Below are 16,358 nucleotides of genomic sequence, written 5' to 3' on the forward strand. Positions count from 1 at the left end.
GAGTATTTAATTACTTCAATAAGATAGTCCCGTAGTCCTCCATGTTGGTTTAATAACTGCATCTTTATGCATTAGAATCACTTATAATATGTATTTTAAACCAGTGACACTTACTTCCTTTTATTATTGTCCCCACTCTGTTCATATGTATTTATCTTATTTCAGTCTCTGCAGCTTTGAAACAAGTACTTACTAATCAGAATCCATTTCAATGCTGATATACCATGTTCTACATTAAGGAAACTAAAAGAATGCCAAGCAGCCAAGTATACAAAGGTTATTTTTCTCTTAATTAAAAGTTGGTTTATTCATATAATTCCTTTCCTGGGATGTTATGTGGAGGTATTAAAATTAGGTTCAACCAGGATAAGGTTATTATAGGCATAACTAAAGCTTCATGTGAGTCTTGTTTTATGGATTTTACTCAGTGATAGATTACAAGTCAGTATATTGTGTTTGGTTGTTCATTAACAACCCTGCAAATTTGTAGAACTGAACCTCCATGTGTGGAAACAATGGTTTCTCCCCCTGACTTGGAGTGCGAAGGATCCCAAACACAGCTTGGAAAACATTTCCAGGTCTGTGTGTTCTTTGGCTTTCAATCTTCCTGCAGGTCTTGATGTGTCTCTTGGAGGTATATTGGTTCATGATCCAACACAAATTCTAAAATGTGATGAAGTTAGTGCTTAGAAGAGAGGGGCTTTCTGAGGCCCCCCCAAAAAAAAACCCTTATAAGCACAAAAATGTAGGCAACAGTGAGAAGATCTTGTGAGTCATAATGTAAATTGGCTCTGCCTCCAGATAACACATTGACAATAAAAATCCAGATTACACCAGAGGAAAGAGTCTAGGTGTTTTCTATCATAAGATGCCCAGAGCCGCATATGTCCATTCTCATAACTAATCTCTTTCACAGAGCAGCTCAAAATGTGTAGGAAATCTCTGGGGGAAAATATTTTAGGTGTTTACTGAGCATCCTTAAGAGGTAGATCCTGTAAAAGTTTTAGGAATAAGACTTAGAAATATGTTCTGTACCCCACCCTTTTACACACACACACAAGCACATGCACAATTGTGGGTATCTTTACTGGGCTGCTGTCTTTACTGGGCTGAAGCAAATCGAGGTGGTACCATGCATCTCAGAGGGCATGACAGCAAGCCAAGGACACCTACAGCATCCTAACATGAATCTTCATAGTGTTAAAACAACATGTGAAGGAAGCATAGACATCTTCTGGTTCAACTGTCTGTTTTATAAAAGAGATCCAGAGAAGAAAGGTCATCTGCTCCCAGGATTGACAATATTGGGACCTGAACTGGAAGATAAACGCAGTTTTTCTCATCTTGGTTTTATATATTTCTGTTATGTCAAGGTGATTAAAAAACAAAGATTATTCAGTGTAGACCCCCCACACACACACTGGAAACAGCTTTCTTCACTTCTTTACATTGAAGACCCTGCCTTATGAGAAAGAAAGAATAAAATCTTCCAAAAATGGATGAGGTGAAGCGGGGGTATGGGGATCCTCTCTAGGAAAACCAAATAGACGCCCATGCTTTTGGCAAGTTTTACAGAGGAAAGGAGCTTCACTGAGCAGTGATGGTGTCCAGAATTTGACCTTTAAATTGGGCCAATCAATAATGCACAGCGATGCTGCCTTTGCCTTTTTGTTTAATGTAAAAGTTTCCTTTGTGGTCATACTAACAGAAATTACATGCTGCAAGACCAAACTCAAAAGTAAACAAATGCTTAGCAAAAAAAAAAAAGATTTCTCTATCTGAAAGGGGTCAATGTTTATACTACATCCCTGGCTGATGTCCACGGCAAATAACCCAATGTATGGCATAGTTTAAACATTGATCATCTTTAAAGGTAGTTCAAGAAATTCAGCAGAATTTAGTGCCAAGACATCAAATGATTCTGTTTCTAGTGAGATCCCCAAACAGAAAATACTCACTACAATTTACACAGAAGAATGTAGGCTATTTGCTCCTATAGAATCTGACTTGTTTTCTGAACCTTATACCTGTTTAAATATCATATTTATGGCCCAAAGGAAGAGAGTTATAGTATGACAGCAAGTCAGTTGAGGTGGAAAACTACCTTAAAAATGCCAGCATAGATCTGGAGTTATGAAAATCAAAATAGTAGAACATGGCTTTCTATAAAGTTCAGGTTCATAGCAACACATTTCCCTTTCACATCTTATCAAATCTCAGACACCTGCCTATGAAATTGGCAGAAGAAAGATATTCTGTGCTTCCAGTTATAGGTTTCTCATCATCTTGCCAACTTGCTTTGTCTCCACAACCTGGCAAAAGATAGCTACTGGCAGAAAAGTGAATATTTGAAAATGATTACAGTATATAGGAATTTTGGGTTTCATAACATTTAATTAAGTAATTTAAATACTGTTTTAGCAGTAGGGATAAATTTGCCTGCTACTTTATAATATATAGTGTGCTCTGTAACTTGAGCACTTAGCCCACCGGTACCTTAAAAAAAAGAACTAGAATGGGATCTTCAGTGAACATTATCTGTAACAAGGATAAGTCAGCTTAAATATTAAGACCTCTGGACTTTGTAATTTCATAGCCATATCCTTTCTCTATCAAACTGAGACACCCAACTGCCTTCTGCTACACAGGAGATGGGGTAGGGAGTCAGGGGGAAGGACAGCCAGGCTTTCTGGCAGGTGGAGCGGGGGGAGGTGGGGAGAAAGATGGACTTTCTTTAGAAAAAACTTGTCTACTATCTTGACCATTTCTAGCACCAGGTCTTACATAAAGTATAGAGAAGGTGCCTTGCCTTCCTGTGGCAGCTGTGCTATCTGGCTTGTTGTCTAGAGAAAGGGGATATTATATATGGAAGATGAGAAAGCCAAATCTACTTATTCTGGTTCAAAAGGATTGTACAAAGATGAAAGGAGGTAAGGAAGTGGGGTGGGGTGGGCAATGTGAGCAGCCCAAGGGCACACTGAGGTGTTACATAAAAGGAACGCCAAAAACAGGAAGGTAGTTTTTAAAAATTCACTTTAAAAGTTCCCAGAGGTATCAACTTCATAGCGGTCATCAACCCTATTAATCCATACTCAGGTAAAATTGAAAGCACCGAAGGCTCAGCTTTTCTGGCCTTGGCTCGGTTCTCCATGGCCAATGGTCCTCAAGGCAGACAGGAGCATCGGCATCAGTGTTAATGCTGGCTTCACCTGGGAGCGTGTTAGAGATGTTAAGTTTTTGGACACCATTACAAACATACTGTGTCAAGAACTCTGAGCATGGAGCCCAACAACCTGTGTTTTAGTAAATCCTCCAAGGTACTTTACTTCCCCTTCCTTGAAGACTCCTATCCTGTGGCCTGACTTCGGATTCCAAGGCTTCTACAGGTACCCAGAGGCAGACACCAAAAAGGCAGAGCTGCAGTCAGTACTCCTGCCTGGGGCCTTGCCCAGGTAAGAGTCAGGGGGTTATGGGCTGGAACACCTAGACCAAGGGCCAGATAAAGAATGTGCAGATGTTCAACTTTATGACAGCAGCTAGACCAGAAGAGAGGCTGAGACCGACCATTAGGGAAACCCACTGAACCTCAACCCAGCTGAGAGAGATCAGTCTGCCAACTTTAGAAACAATAGGACTCATATCATAAAAAGCTACCAGACAAGGGATATACCCTCAGAAAGATACCTCAGGAAGCAGAAGACACACAGCAATGCAGGAACTGTTGCACCCTCCAGCCATGAGATCATCCTCATGACACTGCTACCATCTCACTCCCAACATACCCAAGTACTGTCCTGGAAAAGGGCAATGAAAAGCAGAAAAATGATGGAAGCATAGCCATCTTATCTGAAGAGTCATAGACTTTCCAAAAAGACCAGTTAGGAGGTTCAGAGCCCTGATAAAGGGTCAATTTCCAATGAAAGAATGTTTATGCTGAAAGGAAAGTATTGACTTGGAAGAATCTGGAATATCATTAATTGGCAGGTCTGAGTTATTCCTGTTTGTCAGAAGAACAGGTCACTCATGGAAACTTGAATGTTAGGCAGTAATTGTCTGAAAGCAAGATGTATACATTTGTATTACACTATGTATTGTACTTTTGTACTTTATGGTACAGTGCTTGCATTTTTTTTTTTTTGCTCCCAGAATGCTCTCTGGAAATCAAACTATTTCAGCAGAGAAGTGATATAATTAAATGATTTTAAACAGATCTTAAAAATTGTGAAAACTGCTCATGATGTTTTTACAGTTTGCCCTTGGAAAACTGTCTTCCACCTTCTGCCCTTAGAGCTCAACCATGGAGCAGATTTGCTCCCTGAGGTTGCAGCCAGGACCCTCCTTGCAGGGAGTTTGGAAACATTAAAATGGTGAGCAAATCACCCTGGCCAGGTGGCTTAGTGGGTAGGAGCATCATCCCAAGAGCCAGAGGAAATATGGAACAAAAGGCAATAGGCAACAGATTTCTTTGTTACTAGGATCAGTCAATCTGCATTGGATTCTTTCAGTGGCTTATATGTCAAGATCTTGATCCTGGAAAATGACACCAATGTACTTCAACTGAAAAGTATTAAAAGCTCTTTGGACATGTTTATGGGCTGCATGATTAAATGTTTATGAATGATTTCTATAAATGACTGCTGGCCAGTGGTAATAATTAGGTATATTCTGATGATATAATAGTCTTTCCCCGGCCTGAAAATGTACTATGACACACTCGCCCTTTAACAACCTTTGTTCAGGGCACAGGCCTGATTTTTTTTCCCCTTTCTGAAAAAATTGGCTTTTAGCTTTAGTTAATTTTAAACCTTTTTCATTTAACTTTTATATAAGTTCAATTCACACATCTGTATGTATAACTCTATAAATGTTTATCTATGTATATATCCATATAGGCCCCCATCCAGATCAAGGTACATATTTCTAGCACCCCCAGAAGGTTTCTTGTCCCCTTGTAAGGAAATAACCCCATTACTAAGACAACTATTGTTCTGGTTTCTATTACTTCTTTTTTTTTGAACTGATATAAATGGGATCAAATAGAAATGATGTGTTCATGTATCACTCACAAGTATGTCGATGAGTTTCATCTATGTTGTTGCATTTGATACTAGTTTGTTGCTTTTCATGGCGGTGCAGTATTCCATTGTATGGACATTTCACAGTTTTCTCTTTATGGGCATTGGAGTTCATTTCAGTTCTTAAGTCTTGTCAATGCAATTGCCATGAGCATTCCTGTGCAGGTCTATGGGGAACATAAACATTGGTTTCTCTTGAGTATAAACCCAGGAAGGAAATTGTTCAGTCAGAGGATATATGTTTATACCCAAAATACTGGCTTTTTAATTGTGTGCTCTCAAGACAGGCCTACCACAACCCTGGCTACCTAGGGATGGTTTGTTTGTAGTCACTTAAGCAGGGCATAAACGCTCTAGGGAAGAAAGTTTTCCACTTGTCTTATTCCTTTTCAAATTCAACTAGGTATATGCCCAACAAATAATAAGGTGGTTTGTGCAGAAACAATTTTTACTGCTCCAGAACCAGCATAATTATTATTAGATATCCATGTCCTTGGGTGTAGATTTTTCTTTAAATCGAACAAAATAAAGGATCAGCTCACCTCTCAGAACTCTCCTAACCCCCAAATAATGCATTTCTTCTTAAACCTTTATTTTATTAATATTGCAATTTATATATGGAGGGATGGGAGTAAAAGACAGACAACTATACTTGAACAATTAAAATTCAAAAAATATTTAATGAAAAAAAAAGGAAAATTATATAGGGAAAATGGGGGAAGCTGTGCTTGTGTTAGGGTACAGAATAAATGAAAAATCTCTATCTTTCCTTCAGTTTTGCAATGAACCTAAAACTGTCCTAGAAAAAAATTTAAAAATTAAAAATTAAATTTAAAAAATTTAAGAAGCATATATACTCACTTCAAAAATTTCAGAAAACATAGAAAAACATATAGAAGAGCATAAATACACATAATTTGACCAACTATTCTGACTATATGCTTCCAGGACATATTTATTGATACACATGAGTTAGTTATATGAAAATTTTATTGCAGTTATCACTTTGTAAACTACTTGTTTGCCTCCTTAGCTCATATTTCTCTTGCTGTGTAAATATTTTTATATCAGAAATTCTATGAACATGTATCTTTCTAACTTATTCTAAATATTTTCCTTTTTATTTTTAGCAAATTAGTATCTTCATTATTCATGTCTTTATTTATATTTTTCGGTAGAATGTTGTGATTTTTTTTCTGTCTAGTCTTCACATAGTTTCCTTACAAAGGTTTCATAACCTGTGTTTTTGTTTTTTGTTTGCTTCCTTTGTATTACTTAACTCTATTCACGGACATTTTCATGACAAAAAAATATAGATAGGAATCATCATGGTTAATGGCATCATAGAATTACATTGTATATAAATACCATAACGGATACAAGTATTCCCCTATTGTTGGACATTTACATTAGTGCCTCATTTCTCTTTTGAAGACGATACTATAGTCAATGTCCTTACATATATGTCCTGTGCACATGTCCAAATATTTTTCTTATGAAATTCTTAAAGTTTAATTTCTAAGTTAAAGGCATAGTACATATTCAGTTTTGATATATTAACAAAATGCCCCCACAGAGGCTGTGCCAATGCATATTCCAAGCAGTATATGAGCAGGGACAGTCTCCAAACTTCCAAGCAATATTCTTTTCAATCATCATTTTATTGGTCTTCAGTAGTGCCCATTTTATTAATATTTCTTTAATTTCAAGTGAGATTAAAAACGCTTTCCATAATTTTATTGCAGTTATCACTTTGAAAATTACTTGCTTGCCTCCTTAGCTCATATTTCTCTTGCTGTGTAAATATTTTAATATGAAGAAATTCTATGAACATGTTCTCCCTCATTTATTCTAAATATTTTCCTCTGTTATTTTTAGCAAAATTAATATTTCCATTATTGATGTCTTTATTTATATTCTTAGGTAGAATGTTGTGATTTTTTCTGCATAGGCTTTCCAATTCTTGTTAAATTCAATGCTGATGTGTTTTGCATGATTATTTCTCATTTGACTTAGTTTATTATATTACTTTTCTCATTAAGACATTTACTAATTGCTTCTTAAAATGATTATTAGTATATATGAGATCTATTGATATTAACTCATTTCTTTGGTTAGCATTCTATTTAATACTTATTTCTTATTTATATTCATTTTCAGTTGATTCTCTTGATTTTTCCAGTTAGAAAATAAAATCATATGCAAATAATGATCATTTTCTATTTTTGATATTTATACCTTTAATTTTATTCTAGTGTTTGACTGCAGTGGAATACTTCAGAATACTGTTAGATAATCATAGTAAAAAGGACATCTCTGCCTTTTTCTTAATTTAAATTACTTGAATTTATTTTACTATTAGTCTTTTCTTCCCTTTATTTTCATTGTTGACACTATTACAGAAGTCTCTGCCCTCCCCTTCCTTCAGCCATCACCACACTCTTGTCTGTATCTCACTATTAATCTAAATACTGGTACTGGATTTAAGTACCAGTACTTAAAAATTGTATTTATAAAATACCTTATTTCTTGCCAGGAATACATAGTTTTTATTTAAAAACCTATTAACATGTGTTGAGGTGGTCATGAGTCATTAGGTAAGCAGATTAGTATAAATAGCTTCAAATACTGAACAACTCTTACATTCAGAGTATAAATTCTACTTTGTCATAGAACATTTTTATCTTGGGCTCTGGGATTGATTTGCTAATGTTTGGTTGAAATTTTTAGACTTCATCTTTATAAGTAAGATTGTAGGTCCACAATTTTCTTGCTTGATAATCCTCTTAGGTTTTACTTTAGAGCTATGTCAGTTTGGTAGAATAAGTATGTTAGTATTTTTTTTAATTTTGTGAAATATTTTCAATAGCAAATGACATTTCTATTTTCTTCCAATAATAAATACTTACATTAAATATCATCATGTGCCAAGTGCTATGCAGAGTATTGGAGATACACACATGAGTAGTAAAGACATGCTACCTCTTTGAGAAGAAGTTATAATGGAATTTGTTTCTTAAAAATTTGAAATAACTAGCCTGGCCCAATTTTAGGGAGTAGGGGCAGAGTGTATGCAGTTTTTGACAATCTTTCCCATTTCTTTCATTTAAGTATGAGTATATTCTAGTTTTCTACTTTTATCATTCATATATTCTTGGAAAATTATTTCTCTCAAGGAGAATTTAGTATTGTCTCTTAATAGAATTACCTTCTCCATCTATGGTCTTATCTCAGCTCCTACTTTGTGCATTTCAGCTTTCCCCCTTTCTCCTCTTTGTGACTGTAAAAATATTTTCAAAACTATAAACCAGGAACAAATTACTCTCCTGTCACCACATACTCTGTTTTTATCACATTATTGATAATGTGACAAGAAGATTTTCCAACTCCGAGGGAAAGGAGTATGTTGAAGATGGTATGTTTTTTTAGAGATTACTCTTCTGTGTGACCTTGGGCAAAGAACTCAGTTCCTGCCTGGGACTCAGTCCTCAAATCTATTACTTGAGAAGAATGTGAATTTCTGAAGACCAGGAGCCATGTTTTTCAAATCTGCCTGAGGACCTAGAACAGTGAGACTTATGGGACAGGCTTTCAATAACAATTTTTTGAATTGAGTTCTGTGCTGGAGGGCAGGGAACTTGGTCAGATGATTTCTTGAGGTACATTCCAGGTGTAAGACCTACAGTAGTATATTTGAATAATTACAGTGATCAAAAGAAAGTTTTGTTAAAGAGTTAAAGACATCACATAAATATATAGACCAGCGAGGGTTTTCCTTTTTTATGAACCATCCAACAACCTCAGCACTTATTCTTAATTCAGTCATTTGTTAGCCACACTGCAGGGGAAATGTGGAATTCTTTCATTATGAATCTAATAAGGCCAATTCTTTTACACATCATTTTAGAAGGGGAAAATTAAATAGTTTAACTTTAATTTATCAAATTGTTTCACACTCACGCTCAAATCACTGAATTTTCTGGCTTTTATTTTTGTTGTTGGTTATTCTTTTCTAAAGCCCAGTTTATAATGTGTGTTCAAGTGGGTAATTCACATGGTTTCAAAAAGGAAAAAAATTTCATACTTTTACAGTTTCCTGTTAAGTGTTAGCTCAAGTCTGAACTTGACAAGTTATTAAAGTAAAGCATAACTGTGTCAGTCTCTTTTATTAGTACACTGATCCATTTGATATGGACCTTTGATATGGACCCCGGCTCATGGGATCCACCACATTGTGGATGAGGTATGAGAAATTCACATGGACTACTGGGTCCTGTGGAGGAAAAGGGACAGCATGGCTCTTCTCTCAAGAGAAGAAAAGTTTTGGCCCTTGCCATGACAGGCCTTTATTTCTTTTCTGGGCGCATTACATGATGGTGCTCATTTACTATGCACAGGTTCACCTCAGATGGTTACCTTTTATAAAACACAAAGGAGTTGATGCTGCTACTCACATCACAGAAGAAGGATATTTGCAAATGCAAAGGGAAAAGTGGTTGAACCAGTAACACTCCATACTGGGGAGGTTTAGCATGGATTTTAGGAAGTTACAGTAGGCACTTTCTCCTTCAATTCAGGGCCAGGGAGTTTTAGCAAAAGGGAGTCTCATAGCGGCCTGGGTACATTGCAGACCTGATTCCCCACAGGAGAACCTGTCCGTGTGAATGGGTCCTGTGCATCTCCGAGTGGGAGCTGAGCCCACATCATGCAGAATGGTCTCCTGTATACCTCTGTAGGTTTTTTCTTCATGAAACACTACCTTCTACATGAAGGTCATGTTTGCAAGAGCAATGCCTTGTGACTTTGTTTTGAATGGTAAATGTTTTCTCTTATGATCATTCACGGTGAATAACTGTGTTTATCATCAATAGTAGATTTGAGGCAAGATGTGCCATATCTGACTCTGCCACAAGAAACTGCTCACTAAAAATTCCATGAGGGTATAAACATGCTGAAAAACTAAGTACTATTGTAATCTTCTTAATAGAACTGGTCATGTTAGAGAATGTGTCCTAAGCTTCTGGGTCTGGAGGACCTTGTAGTTTTGTTATATAAGCAAGTTTAAAAAACGAGGTCATCCAGTTAAATCACTGGAAAATCATTTAACTTTTAAATTATGATTTTGATAAATTATACTTCTAGAGGGTATAACATCAAAAGAACTTCTAATTTGGACCCAAACCCACTTTGCCTTATAAGATGGCAGAGTGAGTGGTGAGCAATCAATTAAGTATCTAAATATCTTTATTCAGTTATCTTCCTCTCCAAAACTAAGTTTACTCTTTGAATTAAAATAAATGCATGTGATCATCTACATGTCTTTCAACACAATAAAGAAAATTTTTAGGATCTTTTCTAGAATCCCAGGAAGAAAAAGAGAGAAATAAAGAAGAGCATACATTGGCGTAGCTTCAGGCTAAGCTAAACAATTTGGGGGGGAAGGGAAGTAAGAGCTTGGGGTAAGGGCTCATCCCTGATACCCAATGCTGCCCTTATTTCTAAAAAGATGGATTCACAAAAGCATTATGGCAGGAACCCAGTTCAGTCCTCAATATCCTATCCTGTAAAGGAAGGAAGATGTATGTGATACCTAAGGTTCTTCTAGTTCATATACTTGGTGATCCATAAATGTGTTTTTGTGAGCTCTCATAACTGATGTTCTTACTTGAGCAATTGATGATAAAAAGAAAGGTAAATACTAACCTGAAAGACAAGGACATTGGAGGAAAGAGCAATAGCTTTATGCTGCAGTGGATAAGAATCATCATTTTATGAGGTTTTGGACTCCTAGCTTTGGTTCAGAATTGAGGGTGAGAAATATTTATGCACGGCAGTAAACAGAATAGACATAAATCAGAGGGAACTGGTGGATTCTGAGTTCAGATTTTTATTATATAGAAAAGCTCAAAAGGTACTTTACAACTGAGTTCTTCCACTCACCTTCCATGAATGACAATGCTCCTTGATAGACATCAGTGATTTTTCTGAACACTGAGGTAAGCAGAAACTCCAGGTGAGATGTTAATTGCAGAAACTTCCTTCTGAAGTCCTGACACTACCCCAATTCCCCCAAATGAGCCACATAGTAATGGCACTTTAGAATGTAAGTGAGTTTTTCTTTGAAATGCTTCCTGCTATGCGGCTCTTTGCCAAATGGCATACCTGCCACACAATGGTGTGCGCAGACAATGTCATGTTTGACAGAAAGTAATTTTAAAGCATTTACTTTTGTATTTATATAATATCAAACTTCACTGTGCACTTTGGATTGAAAAGTAATTTTATCAGAAATTAATCATGCATACTTTAAAAAACAGGATGGATTTTAAGCCCCACACTGATACCTTTTATGAAATCACAATGGTGTGTATGTTGAGATAGTGTATAGTTTTATGCTGCTTTAAAAATGTAGTTCTGAAAACCATTAACTCAGAAAAATGCTGAAAGAGTGCATGAGTTTCCACCTTGTGCTATCTATCATATTCTTTTCTTACATATTTTGCTTGTCAAATTTAGCCTTTCCTAATTCCTTAGTAAGAGAAAAATTCCTAGTTACTCTTGAGAAAAATTATATTAGGTAAAAGATTGGTAATGGAAGCTTGTAAATGACATAATTGTCAGTATTGGTTGCCAGTCAGTAAATTTATGCTTATGTAATATTGCTTGCAAATTTAGTATGACTTCGTCACATTCTGTTCATCTCTTTCCACATTGAAAAAAAAAGAAAATGTTTAAAAAATGGTGAAGTTAACAGGAAATACACACAAAGATATACAATAATTTATGAATTTGTGGGAGCTTTGTGTCAAACTACAGAATTTTCTTTTGTTGGTGTTCCAAACACAGAATAAGGCAATTTTTGCTGTATGAATGGTCAGAATGCCATTAAATTGGTAGGAAACAGGAAAGTCACTGGCTGTGATGAAGGGCTTTAGGAAGATCTGTACTCCCTCACAAATTCCTCATACCACTCGGAAGTCACCTCCTGTGATGAAGTGGAAAGTACACGGGCCCTGAGGCAAAACGCCTCTGCGTCCATTTTCAACTCTGCAGCATAGGGCCTGGATCATCTTGTCGAAGCTACTTTGGTCTTCCTGGGCTTCTGATCCCTCCTCTGTGGAGTCAGTACGGATCCACCTGCTAGGCGAATTTCTCAAGATTAACATCGATTGACATGCATATGTTGTGCCAGACTTAATGAGTACTCAATAATCATTATACCTTTCCCATGTTTTCCAATGACTAATTCTAGCTATTTTACCAACAGAATGTTTTAAGCTTTACTAGGTATCTGGAGTCTTCCCATACCAAAAGCTGTTGGAAAAAAACAAGGTTTTAAACAGTAAAATGTGTCCCCATTTTGCATAATGAGAGTTCATTTCTTAAATGGGTGGTTTCATGGCAAGGGTGAAACAGAGATAGCTCTAGCAGCGTCAATTTGAGCATTATTAATAATGTTTTATTATTTAAGAAATATATGCTAATTTTAGGGAAAGATACCAAAGTTTAAAGCATTTTGTTCTAAAATTAACTTCAGTTCCAGAGGCTAGAGACGCATTTGGACACTCTTCCTTTATTTAACATACCGTTGCTTTGCTTCCTCTTCATTTACATTTTCACTTCTTGGGAAGCAAATTTCAAATCAAAATAAGATTATTTCTCTCAGCATAAAAGACTGGCTAGAATATAAATTTGTGTGAATAATAAGTGTTCATTATTGCTCTCCTGAGTCTGTGAGCCATCCAAATGCCTTGGTTTTCACATTTATAAAAGATGCAAAACTATTGATAAGTTAGGCTCCATTATTAAGTGTTGGTCCTGCCAATCACCATGTTTTGTCAATAGTCAGACTCTAGTGGTAAAGGGAGCCAGCTCGCTACCATTAAAGGACCTGTGAGTATTTGCTACATAACTGCCAAATACAATTTTTAGAGAGTTTACAAGGTGATTATAGTGATCCATCAAATCTCACTAACCAGAGGGAAGGTGGGAAGGGATAAAAGGGAGGAAGGGTTTTTAGAATCCAATATGAAGGACACATGGAGAAAACCAAGGGGATTGGAAGCTGGGGAGGGAGGTTGGGAGGGCTGAGGTGGAGGGGGAGTCATGGGGGGTAAATGCAGACAACTGTACTTGAACAACAATAAAATAATTTTTTTTAAATCTCAAGCTAAATTTTAGAAGGATTAAATTATTAATGCCATCAAGGACTGAGTAATGTTTAATATGAATTATAATAGTTTTTTTAGCCTAACAAGCACTAAAAATACCATAAACAAATGAGTCTTTGTGTAGCAATTTGGGTAAAACTATGAATTCCAAAGAGAACTTACTTCCTGGTCCCTCTGTATGGAACCAAAATGAAAGAGGAAACATCTATCATACATTTTTGCTGTTTTTTATTTCTTCCAGAGAATAGCTGCAGCTGGATAATTTTTTAAAAATTGTCCATTCTTATAAAAGACATAACATTTCTTACTTGTTTTTTTCCACATTTTTATTAGTAATATTTGTGTTGTTATATAAAAATATGATTTTTATGGCTTTTTACTTCTCTGTTAAAAAAGCAGTGTGAGCTCATTGTAGATTATATAGAATATACAGACATTTATAAGAATAAAAGTAATCTCATTACCAGATATAACCTATCACTGTAATAAAATGTTTCCTTCCTATATTTTCTGATTTTGGCTGTTTTTATTTTTAAATAGTCAAATTCATATTAACATACAACTTTGTAATAAGATATTCTCATTTTGCTATTTAAAACATCAATTTCTGCATCTGCTACAATATCTTGAAAATATTATTTTAATTGCTGCATATCAATATATACATTTCTTTAATCATTCTTTTATTTTTAAAACCTTAGAGCACTCTACTCCTTGTCTTCCTTCTATTTTTAGTACTATTAGTATCACAAAAGCAGCTGTACTTTTACTATGTTTCTGAAAATTACTGAGTCAGTGAGCATAAACATTTTAAAGATAATTGGATTCCAAAACAAGTGTGCATGTTCATTCTCCTGTGAGCATTCTGCAGTTGCTTTGTTCCCACGGGCATTTGGGCTTTGAGACCTCTTATGTCCCTCCTTTACTCCTTTCATGAAAGTTCTTGAATGGATTGAGTGCTCCACCACCAGCTTTTCCTGGTTTTCAGTGAAGGGATAGTGAAGCCCAGAATGGAAAGTTTGTGCATTCTCATTGCTATATAATATTCTATTATACAAATATTCTGCAGCTTATTTATTTATTCTATTATTGAGGGACTTCAGGGTTATTAGGAATAGTGCTGTTTTGAACATTTCTGTGTATGTCTTTTGGCAACACATATAGGCATGCGGGGTATTAGACATAGTAGTTTAGTAACTGGATCATGAGAAACCAAAGTTTAGCTTGAGTAGCTACTTCCAAAACCTAGTCAAACAAGTTGTACAAATATATACACTTCCACCAAAAATGTATGACAGTTTCAGTTGTTCCACATATTCACTGGTATCTTCCATTTACTTTGCCTTTATTTTATCTACCCTGTTGAATATATTATGATATTGCAGTTTAAATTTGCATTTTCTTAATGATTAATGAAAATGTTCACCATTACATATGCTTAGAAATCTTCTTCTATACTATAGCTGTTGAAATCTTTTGATATTTTTTAGGTGTCTTATTGATATGTTGGAGCTTTTTATATAGTCTGGTAACAACTCTTCTTTTTGATATATGTATCGCAAGTATGTGATTCCATTCTGTGCCTTGTTCTTTACATTCTCTTGATGAATAGAAGCTTATAATTTTAATGTGGTCCAATTTATCAATTTTCCTTCATAGTTAATACATTTTGTGTCTTAATTAAGAAATCTTTTATTATGCCAAGTTAATAAAAAATATGCTATTGTGTTTTATTTCAAAAGTTTGTTTTACTTCACCTTTGGATCTTCAGTAGATCTGGATTTTGTAAATGAGGTGAAGTGGGAGTCCAAATTCACTTTTTCCCCTATGATATCTAATTGACCCAAAGCCATTTTCTGCACTATGTTATCACCTTTGTCATTTATCAACTTAGCATTTATATGACATTTGAGTTTGAGATGATCTATTTGGCTACAAGGTAGAAAATGGAGTGAGGGTGTGAGAATGAAAATTGAGAGACCAGAGATGAGGCTCCTATGAGTATAGGTAAAAAATGATGGTGGCATAGGTTAGGAAGGTAGCAATAGAGATGCCAAAGGATGGGTTAGTTTGATACATGCTTTCAAAGTTGATATAAAAGTTTTAAATGCAGAATGAGATGGAGGGAGAAGAAAGAGGATGGCAGTAAAAAGCCCCTTTATATTTCTGGCTGAAATGTGGAGGTGATGGTAATGCCATTCATGGGGATGAAAGAAAATTTGTTTTTAGAATTTAAGTAGATTTTCAAGAATTTATATCTTCCAGATTAGAAGATCTTTAACACCTTCACCAATAATTTATGATATTATGACTCTTTGATAGTGCCCTAAATAAACTCAAGAGAGGGTTAAGTGGCCAAATCAAAGACTATAAAATTATAGCTCATTTTCTAGGCTGGCAAAAGAGAAAAAAGGACAAAAAATTACTTGCAAGTAGAAGCCACCTTATAGAATAGATAGGGACACAATTAGTCTAATCCTTAGTAAACCTAGTTTTGCATATGAAATGCAAACATCAACTTCAGCACAGCCCTGGCTCTCAAATCCTTTATTTGTGGGTTCTGAAAGCACAGATGCAAATCTCTTAGAGGGATGTAATTACAAACTGAATCATGCCCCTCCCTTTCTATTTCAAGTGAACTGTGGACAGCTACCCTCCCCAAATACCCTGCAACATGCATCAAGACCTACAGAGGCTTTGTCATTTATGCTTAAACCAGGAACTATTATAGTCATTCATTTCCCACTGGTGTGCTGTGAGGTGAAAAGTACATTTAGAAATGGTGGGCTGAGAGTAAAATAATATTAATAATTGATGCATCTGCAGTTCATTTAATCTCTGAATCCCACAGCTAAGTTGTCATATCATATTATCTAAAATTCAAACAGAATCCCTTTATAATGATTTATACATCAAGGAAAAGAATGGGCTTGGGAAAACCTGAAGGGTGTTTTTGAATGTTCTACAACAGAGGTTCACAGGCACACTGAGATGGGGTTTCAGGTGCATGAAGGTTTTTTTTTTTCATCAGCCTTGGGACAGTCAGGCACAGCTTTCAGGTTGATCATCTCAGATTCTGAGCAGCCTCCAAGCAGTGTCTAATGACAGACCC

The 16,358-nt window shown here is 35.7% G+C and overlaps 1 pseudogene; it reads right to left on the minus strand.

Annotated features, from left to right (window-relative positions):
* The window catches only part of LOC119043494 (transcription initiation factor TFIID subunit 12-like), a 130,145-nt pseudogene extending 117,904 nt beyond the window's left edge, over positions 1 to 12,241 (minus strand).
* Positions 12,242 to 16,358: the final 4,117 nt, after the last annotated feature.

This window comes from Artibeus jamaicensis, unplaced genomic scaffold (assembly GCF_021234435.1).
Source record: "Artibeus jamaicensis isolate MK-2021 breed Jamaican fruit bat unplaced genomic scaffold, CSHL_Jam_final contig_519, whole genome shotgun sequence".
NCBI lineage: Eukaryota > Metazoa > Chordata > Mammalia > Chiroptera > Phyllostomidae > Artibeus > Artibeus jamaicensis.